A 15,830-nucleotide genomic window follows, 5' to 3' on the forward strand; every position below is an offset into this window, starting at 1 on the left:
TGTGTTCAGTAGAGGTTAAAATCATTGACTGTAGTGAAAACTTCATTAAGTTTGTTTTGGCTGTACCAAGTATGTAGCTCTTCCCTTTGATTTTACTGGTGTAGTTTCTTGTTAAGGTGTTCTCTCATTCCTGGTGATTTCTGTTGAGAAATTGCATCACGCTTTTCTGTGCTGGAGGGTTTTGTCTTGGGAGCACTTTGCATCAGGAGTGAAATGAAGCTAGGTTGGTGCTGGAGAATTTGGGAGCTGTCAAAGGGAGACTCTTTAACGGGATGTATATTTTGTATCCAGCAGAAAGATAGATTTGTTAATTTTAAGTTACTAGGCAATTGTGATTAATTATAAATCTTAAATGCCAAGTTGGAGTGAAAGTTACAAAGGAAACAGCCTTCAGGATGATAAAATGTTTAATACAGTATTAAGTGCACAGGAACTGAACTAAAACTAAATCCCAGCATGGGGTGCACATGGTGCTGGGAGAGCGTGGGGAAGAGGAGGTGATGGCCCCACAGCCACCTCCAGCAATGATGGCTGCTCGCTTTGCCCAGAGAACCCCGCTGCTTGTCCAGGGTCACAGCTTGTGAGGCAGAGGGGCTTGGACAGGGGTGGTGGCAGCAATCTCACACTAAATGCAGCTGCTGGGGATGACAGTGCTGTAACAAGGCCGTGCCAGGCATTAAAATCAGAGATTTGAGCATCAGGCAAGAAGTCCTAAAGCTGCCTGTACATCTTACCAAATATTTCCCTGGCCGTGTAGAAATCCATGTAGACTAAGTTGCACGGCTCTTTCACCCTCCTCGTGCCATGTAGTGCATACATCCTGATGTCAGCATAGAAAGGTCTGGGTAAGATGAACGTGGTGGCTCATGGAGGACGAGGCTGCTGCTGCCTCCTGCACGTGGGGTTGGATTCTGCTCCTGGCCCTGCTGCAGGGCATGGAGGGTCTCGGCAAGCTGGGAACAGCAGGGCCCTGTTCCTGGGCAGTTAAACAGCTCTGTGGCTCAGCCTTGCAGAGCTTTGCTCTCATATTTCCATCTTTGGGGCTTTATATGCAGAGAAGGCTTTGGCCTGAGCTGGGCTCCTCTGCTTCTGGAAAACCAGCAAGTTTTCAGAGAGCCAAAGTTCTGCCCCAAATCAGCCCTTCTGATGTATTAGGGTTTATAGCCTTCACTGGAGCACTGTTTAACTAGGAATGTGATTTAAAAGCAATTTAGTAAAATCCCACTGCAGACATTTTCATTTCAGCCTAATCCTGTCTTATAGCGGCTCATCTCAAATAGATTAGGAGTTGTTTTAAGCTAAATATAGTGGCTCGTAAATAATATAGTTGAGTCTCCATGCAGTGACTTGTGCCAGGTATTTGAAATGGAATTAAAAAATAAACTGATACACGTTCCTAAATAAATAAACCCTAACACTTCTACTCTGCTACCAGAAGTGAACATAGGCAAGCAGGATTGAAAGAACAGGAGAGTTGTTGAAGAGGGGGGATTTCTGAATGGGCCCTTTCCAGCAGCTTGTATTATGAAAACCAGGGAAAGAATGTTTCTTCCTCTAACAAATTAAAAAGGAAATCTGCAAAAAGAGGGAAGGGAATAAAGAGTACAGACTAAACAAATGAATTAAATATGCATTGGAATGAGAGAGAAGGAAACCAAAAGAAGAAAATAATAAAAAATGGAACCAGATGGGGACAAATTCTGTGCTAAGGAAAAAATGCTGTTCTTTTGCTGCACTTCAGAAGGAGGAGAGACTGTGTGCATGTGTTTGTGTATGTATCATCTATGGAAGAAAAATTCATTTTGCTGTATGCTTCTTTAAATTGTTTGCTTGTTTCTTTCCCTTCAGCGGTGCTAATATAGAAGTTTATTGATTTGAGGGAGCTTAAAAGTTAGATGAAAGCATCATTAAACAATCTTCAATTCTGCAAATAAATAAAATAAACCACTCAATGTCAACTTAATCACTGTCTAGTTTTACTCCCCAGAAATGGCTGCATTGCATTGTTGAACTTGTGTCCACCGTGCATTTGGGCCCATAGCACAGGGTTATTCTACTCTCTGGCACGGAAAACGTAGGAGTTAAGAGTGCAACACCAGCTAATGCAAACTGGAACTGCATAGGCCAACTTCAGACGGGTTATAGCAGAATCCCCTTGTGGGCTTTGTTTCACCACATAGTGTGTGCAAAGGTTGTGTGGCTGTGAGGGACTGGGGTCTTGAGACTGATTCTAAATAGAAGTAAAACTGTAAAATGCTGAATGGCTACTGTTCTTACATTTTAATTTAAAATACTGGATTTTTAAAGATTTTATTTTGTTAGTTCTAATACAAAATATATCAAATGGTCAAGTGTATTTTGGGACATTATTTGCAGCACATCTGTCACATCTTCTAAGCTGTTGCCTCTCCTCTTCCCCCCTCCAATTTGTTGCAGCTTTTGCATGTATGTTTTTTCCCTAGCCTCAACTACAGAAACCTCCTAATTACAAAACTAGTTGTTGGACCATGTCTCTTATGAGGAGCAGCTGTTGTAGTGGATAACTCTGTTCAGTCTTACCATCACATCCATGGCTTTCTATGTTTTTCTGTTTTCCTTCCACCGTTTATATTGGCTTTTACTATGTATGCTATGCTGAAGTTGGAAGAATTGTCTTAAATTTGTTTGAGAACAAACTGGATCCTTTGACCTCAGGGAGCAATATGGAGAACCCAGCTAGTGTGTTTTCCTGTTGTGATTCCTCTTTAGAAGGAGGAGGCTTCTTCTTTACAGTACTCTTCCACTTTCTCATGCAGGATTTCTGTTTATGCAAGGAAATACATAATGGACACGTGCTCAGGTTCTGTGATCCCCAACAGTTCATAATTAATAGTTCTTTTTTTTTTTTCCTTTCTATCTTGCAGGATTGTGCAACCTGGGAAATGTTATTGCAATTTAATTAACTTCAGAAAGTGTATTCTGGACTGAGTTGACCAGACCTCCTATTCTATGCAAGCATCTCCTGCTGGTGACCAGGTACAGAGCCTGTGGGGTTTGCAGGGAGGGGTGGCAGTGGGTGGCAGTCATAGGGTGAGCAGCAGCATAGCAAGTGTCTTGCTGTGTGTCATTCCTGACCTGTAAGAGCTGGAAGCCACAGAGCCATCTCATATCTTAGACTGCAGTGGGACAATACAGGAGTCATTCTTCTCCAGGGCAGGATTAATGGCAGTGCCAATTTACAGGCATGCTCTCATGTGCCACACCTTTCCTAATGCCAGATTTAGGTGCCTTAGGTAGCATCAGATTTTATGCCAAATCCATAAGCTTTTAACCTGTGCAGTGAGTTATTTTCTGTTTGGCTTTTTTTTTTTTTTTTTCCCATTCCAGTAGTACAAGGCTGACAGTGAAGGGATTTAAGGCTTGGAAAGTAGGTTAGGAGACCTGAGGTATGATATGACCGGGCACAATGAATCTGTAGTTGTCCTGACTTAAAGGAGATGACATTACACTTGAAAACTGCACAATGAAGCCTGCAGTGTTTACAGTTTGGTGCTAATGAACAGGTATAGTATGAAAAGGTTCACTGAAACACATGGTTAGTAAGAAAGAACAGTGAGTTTACTTTTTTAAAATTTTAGTTTAATTCTTTTTAAATTTAATTTTTGGTTTCATTTTTTTCTCATTGCAGCAGAGGCTCCATCAGAAAGCATGTACTGTAGATAGGCTGCAGTGTACTGCTCTAGAGCTGGTGCAGTCCAGCAGATCAAGTATTTCCTATCTCAAATGCTCTGTGTTGTGAACTCCAACTGTGGCCTCCTTATGGTTAGTGGCCCATGCAGAAACTGATGCTGGGAGGGTCCCAGAATTGGTTGGGATTTTGGTTCTCTGTAGACATGAGCACCAAACCATTCAGGGTTTCTTCTAGATTAAGTCTATAGCTGGTCCATGTGGGTTGATGCTTTGGTGTAGTTTCAGCAGTGCACTTGCTTTGGAAACCACAGTCTGGAGAAATCTGAGTGCTAGGCTTGGGAGATATGAGAGGGAAGAGCTGGTCCCAGAAACAGACAAATGTCCCACTTCATTTGTGGATCCACAGCCTTATCAGGCATGATGGACTGCTGCTGGATGAGGGTTGGTGCAAAGACTATTATTTGGAGGATTATTCCATAGGACAAAAGAAGATGGTACTACTGTGTGGTCAGTAGTCAAACACACCTGTTTGGGTAGGAAGGGATGGCCTATTTGAAGAAGGGAGACATGCAGATCAGGAAAATATGAGTATTTATAAACTTACAATGCAATACTGAGATAAAGATGGTGCATTGTGTCACTCTCACCCATTTCACATGATACAGGATTATGGAGGGTCCCAGGAACAGCAGTAATGATGACAGCACAAATACGACCTGTGAGGAAAGACTGGAGGAAATATGGTTGCTTAGCCTGAAGAGGAGAAGTTCAAAGAGACATGTAACCAGTTTTCAAATAACTATGAAGAGGAAAGGAATAAATTCTTTTATGCACCACTTGCAAATAGTATGAAAAATAACAAATGAAATCACAGTAAACGGAGGTCTAAATAAAGTACTGGGAAAAGTTTCATTAGCTGTTAGGATAGCAAGATAGATATGTCAGGGATATTGCAGATTTTCCATCAGTGGAGATTTTTAGGGAAAAAAGTGATGAATACTGCCAGGAATGATATAATCCATGGTGACTCAGGGGAAGGAAGGGTAGATGCCCTCTTCCAGCCCTGCTGTCTCTTATTCAGTATTTCAGTCTCCTTGTTGACAGTGACTCTGAATTTTTCTGGTTATTGATGAGAGCTGAATAGTTATTTTAAAGGCAATTTAAATAATATAAATTTTAATAATTTTAAATGAATAATTTTAATAATTTTAAAGGAGTATATGTCATACTCCACTTTTTAGGGAGGGAGCAGAAAATGCTGTTTCTGAGTCTTCTGAGATGATCTTTCTCTTGGTAGTAAACAGATAAAATGAGTGCATTATACTCTGCACTGTGGGAAAGTATTGAGTTATTGTTAGCAGCTGGTAGGGTAAGGACCAGGTCTGCTCCTGGTGTAAGGGGAGGGAATTGAAAAGGCAGGCCCTGCTGCTTTCTCTGGTGAACAGTTGTGGGAATCCAGAAAACTGCTCATTTGTATCACAGATCTCAGAAGTCTGGTACCAAGGGCAAACTCTGAATTCATGCTGGCTGCACAAAGCAGCTTGGTGTGTGTTGAACAGCATTCCCTAATAGCAAGTTTGGATGGATCAAGGCTCACCTGAAGAAGCGTTTGGCTGCAGAGTTGAGGCTTTGTTCACACAGCAGCCCTGGTGCTGCTGTATCCTCTCTGTGTAGAAGCAGGGCTTTTTCTCTGTGTGGTGGTACCAGCCTGGACTGGCACTCCCTGTGACCCAGCCTCCTGCGAGCCTGCCTGCTCACAGGGGCCTTGGCAGATGTGGAAGAAAACAATGATCCCTGCACCATCATTTTTAGAGTACTGCCAGTCATCAGGGCTGCAGTTTAAAAGAGAAAGTAAACTTCATGAGAGTAATAATGTCTTATGTCCTGATAAAACCAATACAAAGCTTTCTTTCAGCTGTAAGTTTGATCCAGAAACTACATCTCTCTGAGTTTAGAAAAAATTTGCTTTTCGTCTGGAAACTTGTGGCCTCAGATTTGATGTGGCTCTTAACTCTCCATCTAATTACAAATTCTGGTTTTGAAAGCAAAGATGTTAGGAGTTATAGGTCAGTCTGCCACATGTTGAATTTAGCCTTCAAATTTACTTAAAATCAAGTTTGGTTTTACCCCTGCAAGCTAACAAAATCATTCAGCCAGTTTGATCGGGGCTTTGGCCATATCTACAGGATTCAGCAGATGTGATGCTAACTTTAGGGTTCAACAACTGTGACAGCCACTCTCATTACAAATAAGTTTAAGGGGAAATGGGTTGCCACCCTCTGATACCTGCTGTTTCAGGGCACCTGCACTGAGCACTACATCCTGCAGGGACCAGTTTGTTTTCTCTTCTGAATTGCTGGTACACTGGTAATAGCAAGGACAAATTACAGCAGTTCAGTGGATTTATTGAATGTTCTAAAGAGGAAATGCAAGTGCTGAATGATAGTATGTGGCTGCTTTGGGTTTTGTGGGTATGTTTTCATGGCAGTGGTATGTCATACATACCTTTTTTTAGCTTGAACTACACTAAATTACTACTTCCATGCAATAAACCTGCATTTGGAATACCAGCAGGAGCTCAGCTAGACCTGCTATCTTGAATGGAGGCCAGTAACCTCCAAACCCGGCTGTTCCCTGGGTCCCAGTGAGTTCCTGTGCCACCTGTGTGGCAGGCTGCCTCAGAGCTGCCAGCTTACAGGGAGGTACCATGCTGGCTGGGCACCACTTCCAAAGCATTAGCAAGAGCCAGGAGCCACTGCTGACCCTGGATGCAGCTGGATGAGGCACCTTGTCTCTCCTCAGGCAATGGCTTGTGGCTTCTGCTGAGTTCAGGCAAGTTGTGCATTTGTCCCTCTTGGCATATTCACCTTCCTGGCACATCTGACCTATGCAGTCAGTAGATGTGGCCTCACAGGGGCTGTCACTGCAGTGGCCTGAGCCCCCTGGTAAACCCATGCCCTCCAGGGCAGGCACCCACATGGCACACTGCCTTTGGTTTCCACACTTGCTGTGTGGAAACATTTCCTTGTTGAAGGTCATAGAAAACACTTAGAGATATAAATAATTAAATTAAAATGAAGATAAATTAATTGAACCTCTTGATTTTTACTCACCATGACTTAGCAAACACTCTTTTAACACATGCTTCATAAGTATTAAGTGCAGGGGTGCTGTATGTTTCCAGCCCAGGTAGCTGCAGTAGGCAATGCAGCTGTGCTGTTTTCCCTCTCAGGAAGGCAGTCCAGGACATGCCTCCTTCTTTGTGTATGGGGAGATCGACTGGTTTGTGTCCTGAGCTGTGAAAGACTTTGCCCTGACTATTTTTTTGGCAGAATTCATTAATAATCATTTTTTCCAGCTTCTCCTCTTTGCTTACTAGCTAAGTATTTGCCATGTGCAGCTGTAAAAAGTTGTTTCCAAAGAGAAATAAACTGGAGCAAAAAATTCTGTAATTGGAGATGGGGAGGAAAGCTGAAGGGCGTTTTCAGTTTGTTGTCCTTGGATGCTTTTTGTTTGCTTTGTGCCAGGCTTTAAACTAGAGCCTTTTACAGGACTGTGCCCTCTTGCTTGTCTGCACCTGTGTCCTCCTAGTCCTAGCTGCACCAATTTGCCTGTGTCCCTCACAGGACCAGGGGATAATCAGGGCAGTCAGCATCAGTCAGAGAGCCCTGTGCTACATCAGCAGTGCCATGTCAGTACACTTACTATACACTTATTTCTATCTTGAGATAGAAATCTCTTCAAGTCTTAAACTTTGACAAAACATAAAAATAGTTTCTCCTCTCTCTTTTTTTTTTTTTTTAACCCAAACCCCAGATTATTAAACACAAACAAATTCTAGTGCCTCTCGAGGTAGATCAGAGAATTTAAATTCCTGCATTGTCTTTCATGTAACATTAGAACTGCTTTGAGTTTGGAAGAACCATAGACTGATGAAAAACAGAACTGGTACCTTGCCATCTATTAGATAATTGCCAAAACAAGAAGAGAAGCCTATTTCATAAATGAAATCTTCAGAAGCTGTCTTTACTTATGGGGCTTCCAACTGAACGATGCAACCTTGGATTAGTCATAGACAACTTAACTATGTGCCCTTACTGTAGGTGTTTAAATTGACATCACCTGCTGCAGATGTGTGCTGTGTACTTGAATGCATATGTGCAAATTTCATGGTCTCAATATCATGGAGTATTCAGCTGAAGGCCCGGGTGTATAATCTGAAACCTCCAACTCAATGTTATCTCACCTATATTTCATAAATGTATGTGCTGCATAAATATCAAGTCCTGCTGCAAAAGCAGATGAAAGGATTTATGTAAAAATGGCTTTAAAAATCTGTTGTGAGTAAAATTTTTATTGTAGCTCTGTTCTAGTAAATGAAACAAAGTGTAATTGTGGTTGGTCAATACTTTGATCTCAGCTTGGCTTGTAATGATATAAATATGAAGACTATTAGTACTGCCTGGATTTTGTTCTTTGCATTTTGGCAGCTTATTTATGAAATAATTGAAACATCTCTTAGCTGTACCTTTCTTTTCCAAGTGACTTTTGACATTTTTTTTCATGCCAAAAAGCAGTGTTGGAAATACTTAACAGAAAAATTCATCCTTGTATTACTCAGGATGTTTTCCAGATTGGACCAAATGGAAATTGCTGGTGATAGGAACAGCACATGAGCATTGCTCGTGATTGCACACATTCAAACTCAGATGCTGAAGGCTAAGGTCTTTCCTGTAACCTGTGGAGAGGTGTTCAGTGTGCTGTGGTTAGATTTTGACTGCTTTGCAAAGAGACAAACTAAATCCAAACAGAGGAGGATGAATCTCAGGTTTGTTCTTCCACAGCTTCAGCTGCAGATGGGAATCTGAGCGAGCAGCCACCAGGGTGTCAGACTCCTTGCCTGGGGATATCTCTAAACACCAGTCCACAGGTTCCAAAAGTCTCTGGGTAGGAGCTGACCTTCTGCAGGGCACTCAGCAGGCCATTAGTTTGCTTTGGAGCTGGCTTTTCCAAGGAGTGAGTCTAGAGCAGGAGATCCTCTGCAGGGTTTCTGTACATATTTCCATTAGGCAGCAGTTCCTTTTGTCCAGTAACTGGTGTTGGAGGCAGGGAAGTGCTGGTCAGATCAGAATAAGACAATGGATTCAGCAGTTCAATACTCAAGAGGAAAAGATGAATCTTTGTCCCTGCTGGTAGTCTGCTTTAGCCCTAGAACTTCAACTGGCAGCCCTCATCATTTATCATATAGATTCTCATTCAGATTTTGGATCATATCTTCCTCTAAGTCTAAGAAGACTTATTAGATCTGGAATGAAACCAGAGCACTTCCTATCAGCTAAGGACAGGTGGTACTTTGTTTTTTAAATGAAAAAATTAGACTCTTAAAATTAAGCTTTTCTTGTTACAATTCCAACACAAGTAATATCAGTATAAAATCTATCTTTTTTAAAAGAGAGAAAGTGACAGTCAGATTTAGTAGACTTTTATATATGATGCAAAGAACCAAACAATATGGAGAGATAATGGCAACCTTCAGTCTGGTTTACTTAATGGTTCCTTAGTGGTTATCTGGTTTGTTAGTTTTGTACAACCTAAAACCTACAAACTAAAGGTAATTTTTGAGTTTTCTTGCTGAATGCTTTCTAATAGCAGTAATGCATTGCTTCCTCTGTCTATATCTCTGAAGTTGCAGGAGAAGTTTGCTGCTGGATTCCAACCAGGCAGATAATTGGGTGGTACAGGAATATAACATTTGGCTTTGTTTTTAGTATGGATTAGAACAAGGCATCATTTGCCAGTACTGCCAGGATTTTAGGTGATCCTGTAATTTCACATGTGCAACAATGTATTTTCAGTAATATTACTGCTTTTCTTTGTTGTTTTTAAATTGATCCTTTTCAAACAAAAAAGTGTATGGTAAGATATTGAAGATTAATTTTAATCTCTTATCCTTGATTTACCTTCTGGTTGGGGTTTTTTATTACTTTGGATGCAATTTCTAAAGTTTTGGAGGCCATTTAGAACAGATCATGAACTTTTGGCCACACTACCTTGAGTAGTTTGGGATGAGCTAAGATTGGCTCCAACATGAAGAAGGGGCGATTGAAGTCCCAGAGCTTGAGGAGGGATTGTTTGCTAAGAAAACCCTCTCTTTGCTTCAGATTACTTTTTGTCCCCTCTTTTCCCTTCCCTTTATTTCCACCCTGATTTTCAAGTCTCTTGCACAGATTTGTTTTTATATTGCCCAGAACCTTTAAAAATAATTACTGAAACCATAGCAGCCCATCTGAAAGCTTTCCGAGACACAGTATGAACTACAGAGCTGGCCAAACCTCAGAGGACAGAGGCTCTTTTCCAAGCAAGGAAGAATGGATACTGAGAGTTTCTTTGGATGTTTGTGCAAACGTGTGCTTTGTTGTCCAGCTTCTGCATGTGTGGATGCCCAGCATACGTTGTGCAGCTTTGTGTATATCAGCATTTTGGGGGGTTGAAAGGGATAGTAATTTATTATTCCAAGCTATCATGTAAAATTTGTAAGAGAGAGTGTAATTTTGTAGCTGTTCGCAGAGGATAAAATCCCTACCTTGGTAAATACTAAAAGAATGCCAAGTCATGGTATATTCTGTGTATATTCATTTCTAACTCTGTAAACGGAAAATTTTCAATTGCTTAATTGCAAACTTGTACTAATTCCTCAAGCAATGTGAATTGTAAAAAAGTAACGGTTTTGTAGCAGCCCAGCAGAGTCTACAAAGGACTAAACTTTTCCTGGCCACCTCACTGAAATAAGCCTTTAAATGGCAGATCAAATGCTGTTTTACAGCTTTTTGAAGTGGAGGTCAGAGAAGGTTTGTGAACACAGGGGATACAAGTCATATGCAGAACGAGTTCTCATTTAGTACCTAGTCAGTTAATAAGATGTGATATGAGTTTCTGTTCAGTTTGTGGTTTGTGAGCAGGGCACAGAAGGTAAGTTATGGGGAGTTTTTCAATAGGTTGTGGTCTTTGGAGGCAGATGATACCATATCTTGCTGGTTGCTCTCCCCAGGTTCATGGAGCAAGGTACCAGCAGTGCTGGACACAAGGCATGGCATCTCTGTGCACACAAGCTGTGGCTGTGGTCCTTGCTCCACCAGCCTTCCTGATCCTAAGGATGGTGTTGTGGGAGTCAGTGCCAGCCTTGCTTGCTGACCGCAACACTTTTCAAATTCATTGCTTATGTGCAAATATAATTTTGCCTCACAAATGACCTGGTTTAATGACTAACCCTGGGCTACAGTGCAATTCCCTCCACAGAAGAAAACATCAAGGGACTTCATGGGATGCATTTTTCTTAACCTCTGAGTCTGATCTCAAAAAGTTCAAATGCTTCAGCAAAGTCAGAAGGTACAATGAGTCTCATCGAGTCTCCTCTGAAAACTGGCCTGAGCCTTTCCATGAACTCTAATGAGAATAAATTCAGGCTCTCCATCTCTACCCAATCTAGTGGAGGTTTCTCACCACTTTGTAGCCTCAAATCATTCAAAATTAACTTTAAGAAAGGAAAACTAGACTCTTTTTTTTGTTTTGTTTTTAATTAAAATGTCTACACGGCCTCGTTGCCTGTTTCTCACAAAGCTGATTTATGGGTCTTGCTGTGCTGAACCAAGGCTTTTATTGACAGTAACCTGGCTCTGAGGTGGTGGTTTTTCTGCACTGTCTATGGTGGAGCAGGCTCCTTTACATTATGCAGATCTGGGGCTGGCTTTTGTTTTGCTTTTCCCACACTCCAGGCAGATCAGTCTTTGATTGCTCCTCTAATGACAGGTATTCAAGTTACTCTAATTTATGTCAACACCTGGGCTGTAAAAACTCTAATGCACTCTTGCCTGTGCAGTTGGTCTTTCCCTGATGACTGCCCAGGCCACTTAGCTTTTTGTTTGTGCTTTTGATGTGAAATCTGAGCTGATCTCTGTGCACTGTAGTTTTTCAAGATTCTTATAGGAATATTGTAATAATTTTAAGAGGCAGGGATTGGAAAACGGTGCTTTAAATTCTTTCCACATGTCTTGCCTCAGATTTCCCCTTTAGAGGCAGTTACTATTTTAATATCATTTTATAGATGCTGCCTTTAGTAGACCAGCCACGATTGACTGCATGTTTAGTAAGACTTAGTTGATTGTGATGAAGAAAATGCCTTATTTTAAAAAAGGCCTGTATGAATGCTGAAGTTAATTGAATTCTAAACCTACACCTACTGAGAAATAAAACAATCTGACATTGTGGGAGATCCTTGATCCTTTTTTGTAAGTATCCATAATTATTGTTTTTGATTGCAGCTTCATGTCATCCTGTTGGTAAGAGAAAGATGGATGAAGGCACCATCAGCAATATGGTGTTGTGCAGGTCACATCATTATTAATTTAGTGCCCTGGGATGGAGAGGATGTGGTGTGGGGTGTCCCATAGCTCCCACAATGTAATATGTGGCTCCAAACTGGCTCTTTTCATCCCAGCCTCAGGACTTGCAGAGAGAAGCCCCTCTCGTTATAACCACTACTCTGAAGTGGAGTGCAGCCTGCCAGTCAGCAGCTGTGGGCAGCAGAAGTCTACCAGTAAAATCCCAGAGCTCACTCTCCACATTTGATTGCTTTCTTGACTTTTTTTCTGTGTGTTCTGAAAGTTTGCAACAGCTCAAATGTTGAAAAAATCCCTTCATTCTGACTAATTTATGATACTTTTGGCCTGTTATGCCACAAATAATTGGATAGAACGAAAAAAATACTCCAGGTTTCTGTCAATTTGATTCAAATAGCAGAAATGCTGTCATATTGCACAAAGCAAACAAATGGTCAGAGCCATAACAATCTAGAAATGAAAGTGGAGCAGTAGGTGGAAAGGCAAAAGATGGATAAGCTCATGTAAACAAAAGCTGTTTTCCCATGGTAACGAGCTGGGGATTCCCAGGCCAGGCCATGCCTTTCTGCTTCTGGGTCACCAGGTGTGAGTTGTGGGACACATCCCTTCCTGCCCCTTGCAGTTTGGTGCCTGCCACTGCCAGGCCTTGAGTGACCCTGTCTGATCAGAGATGAGTGGTGCCATGTTGTGAGGATAAGATGGTGGGAAAAGTCCTGTTCTTAAATGCAATTAATTTTATTCTAATTTAGGACTGAATAATCTGGAGGCAATATCAGAAATCCCTAATTTCTGAACTAGCCCATTCACCCTACCAGCAAACAGCTCCTCAAGTTTAAGACAGTTTTGGGGAGACAGCTGTGCAGTGTTGAGCAGCCACATGACATTGGGTGATCACTACTACAGTGATGAGACACTGGAAAAAGCAGCCCCATTGCAGAGAAGCTCTTGGGCTGTGTGTTAGGAACACTGTTTTGTGATCACCAAATGTTCACAAGGAGGAACAAATGAGGGAATAAGCTGGAGAGGGACATCAGGTTTTTTCTTGCTGCAAGAAAATATTTTGTCCTTGTGTGGAGAGGTTGTCCCTGTGGCTGCTCCACAGCACTGGGAGTCAAGTGTCCCTTTCAAAGTCACCTCCTTGGCTGTGCTGGGGCAGTGTGCCTGGATAACAGCCTCGTGTTGGTTCCAGCACCTGCCTTGACTGAAGGCTGTGGTGGGTGGTAGATGGTGGAGTGTTGCAGGCAGCTCTGCTCTGGACAGCTGAAGGAGAGTTCACAAACAGCTCATCCTTAGCCATCACTTCTGACTGGGAAAGGGGGTGAAGCCTTTTGCCCCAGGGCTTTCTGCAGAGTGGCTGGGGGAAGGGCTCTTCATATTTTGCTATGGGGGCACCTGTGGGGTTGGGGATGGAGCTGTCAGAGGTTGCAGTGTCTGAACATGTGTCCTGAGGACTAGGGTACAGCCCAATAATTAGATTTTTCTGCTGGATTTGGCCCAGGCCTGCTGTTGAGGAATGACACACGTGTGCCTGTTTTAAAACACTGTATGGACTCCCTCCTGAGGTGCCCGGTGCAGCACAGGCTTTGCTCCAGGTGTCTTTTGCAGGGCTGAGGTCCTGTTCCCCAGGACCAGGCTGCTGTGGTGGGGAATGTGACCTGACCCTTGTTTTCTGAGCAGACGGGAATATTTCTGTACAACTCCTCTGAGCACACTGGCTGAAAGAAATGAGTATGGATTAGATGTAAGCAATTTCTGTTTTCAGTGAGTCAGATAGTTTCTGCTATTGTATGTTTGCTCTTACATTATCAGCTTTCCTCAAGTCAACATCCAAACACTTAAACTGACCAAAAGCTTAGCTGTTTTTTCCAAATAGGGACTATATTGGTTACTAGAGGCAGTCCTCCAAAATTAGCTATTGCATGTGGTCCTCTGCATATCTTGAAAAATATTTCACTGACAAAAAAATCTTTTTTTAAAATATTTGGATTAAAACAACATTCTGTCACCATAGAAGCCTACTTCTTAGCTGTAAATTTCCCTGGATGCAGCATTGCTGGATTTTCTCCATATAACTCTCGATTGTGTCTGACAGATGAGATTTGCTGGATGCAATTTGCTGTGGACCTATGGATACAGGTGTATCTGGCTGTTCCTGTTCTCAGCACCTGTGGTCATCTGCTGCCTCAGGGGTCTGTTGCCTCACTTGTCACTAATATACAGTAACCTGCTCTGTTATGTTATTCCTGTGGTGGTAGGAACTAGATGCAAAATGTTTAGGGGAGTTTAGGTCTCTGGGGAATTGCCCAGTGTGAGATGCAGATCATGCTGACTGGAGGATCACTGCACTTGGCTGGATGCTCTGGGATGAGGGTGTGAGCATGAGGAGTATGGAGCAAGATAGGGATGCTGTAGGGTGGACAGAGCACAGGAGCCTGGGATGACACACATAGAGATTTGAAAGCACCTGACAGCATCCTTACTTTTTTTTCCTAACTAGTCATGTCTTTTGTTTGTTCTTGTTGTTATTTATGTTTACTGGTCCTCACTAGCTCCCCAACACCTGCACCTTTCACATACCTCTTACAATGGTGTAACTGAGCTAAACTAACTCTGCAATTTATTGAAAAGGCTATGTGAAAACAAAACAGAAAATATATCCTCTCTGCAGCCTAAGTAGGGCAGGAAATATTCTCACTGTGACACTGGCTTGACATATGTTTCTTTCCCAAGAACTACCCCATGCACTTCTGCTAAAGACCCTTCAGGCTCTTGCCTTCCATTTCTCCCCTTTTTGGTCCCTGCCTGTAGCAGGATGCTGTTGCATCCCACACACCAATCACTGCTGAATTGGGAAAGGTGCACTTCCCTGTGGGAGATCCTACTGTGTGTTGTTCAGCTTGGACCAAATCCTATTTCAGGGCCACATAGACCTCATCCACTTTAACATCTACCTGTGAATAAAGTTTATCATCCATCACCCCAATGGCAGTTGGTGGGAAAAGAAAGGAAATTTTGGCTCTGGGTCTAGGCAAGAGCTTTCCATCACTGACTGGTATACCTCTGTGCCCTGGTAGCTTGTGCAAGGGATGGCATTTTTCAGTGTGGTGGAAAGTCATACTCAAACCACTCATTTCAGGTACTGCGGAGAGTTTCCTTGAAATGTCAAAAGTCCCCAGCAAAGCAGGCTTCCTCTCTCTGGCAGTGGCAGCTCCCCAGAATTTCCCTGGGTCTCAGACATCCCGAGTAACTTCTCCTCTATTGGTCTCTCTTTTGTCTGTCCAGATCTCTGCAAGTGGTTTTCAGGGTGAAAAGTTAGTGCCTCCTTTTGCTACCACAGCTTCCTCCAGTGAGGATAGAACATTCTACATTCTCACACCTTTGTAATGTCCTGTCTTGGGCCACAAAGTCTCGTAATCCCTTCACCAAAAGGATTGTCTTCTCAGCCAAAAGCTATTCTTAGAATATCATCACTGGTGTTAAAGGACCAAAAAATACTGACAGTAGCATTTTCGATGTCACTTTGTTCCTCTGGAGCTCCTCAGCTTCAAAAGTTTTATCCCAGTTAGGATAGAGTGAAAATCCAGGCTCTCCTGCTGAGTATAGACTTGTTATACAGCAGTCCCCAGTGTCTCAATTAAAAATTGTATCAGGTTACTTGAGTGTCGACAGCCTTTTCACTCCTCCGTGTGCAAGTGATTGAGGCCAGAGAGTCTCCTAAATATTTTTTCTTTACCCTATAAGGGAATTCTTTTTCAGTATCTTCCG

General features: G+C 42.3%; 1 protein-coding gene across 2 annotated transcripts in view; it reads left to right on the plus strand.

The window, feature by feature from the left end:
• Positions 1–15,830, plus strand: part of WIPF1 (WAS/WASL interacting protein family member 1) — a 55,232-nt gene that overhangs the window by 17,447 nt on the left and 21,955 nt on the right. For both annotated transcript variants that reach the window (XM_088168021.1, XM_014880201.2), the window contains exon 2: positions 2,904–3,015. The gene's annotated coding sequence lies outside the window, so the exon portion shown is untranslated. The remainder of the gene's footprint in view (positions 1–2,903; positions 3,016–15,830) is intronic.

This window comes from Sturnus vulgaris, chromosome 7, assembly GCF_052056855.1.
Source record: "Sturnus vulgaris isolate bStuVul1 chromosome 7, bStuVul1.hap1, whole genome shotgun sequence".
NCBI lineage: Eukaryota > Metazoa > Chordata > Aves > Passeriformes > Sturnidae > Sturnus > Sturnus vulgaris.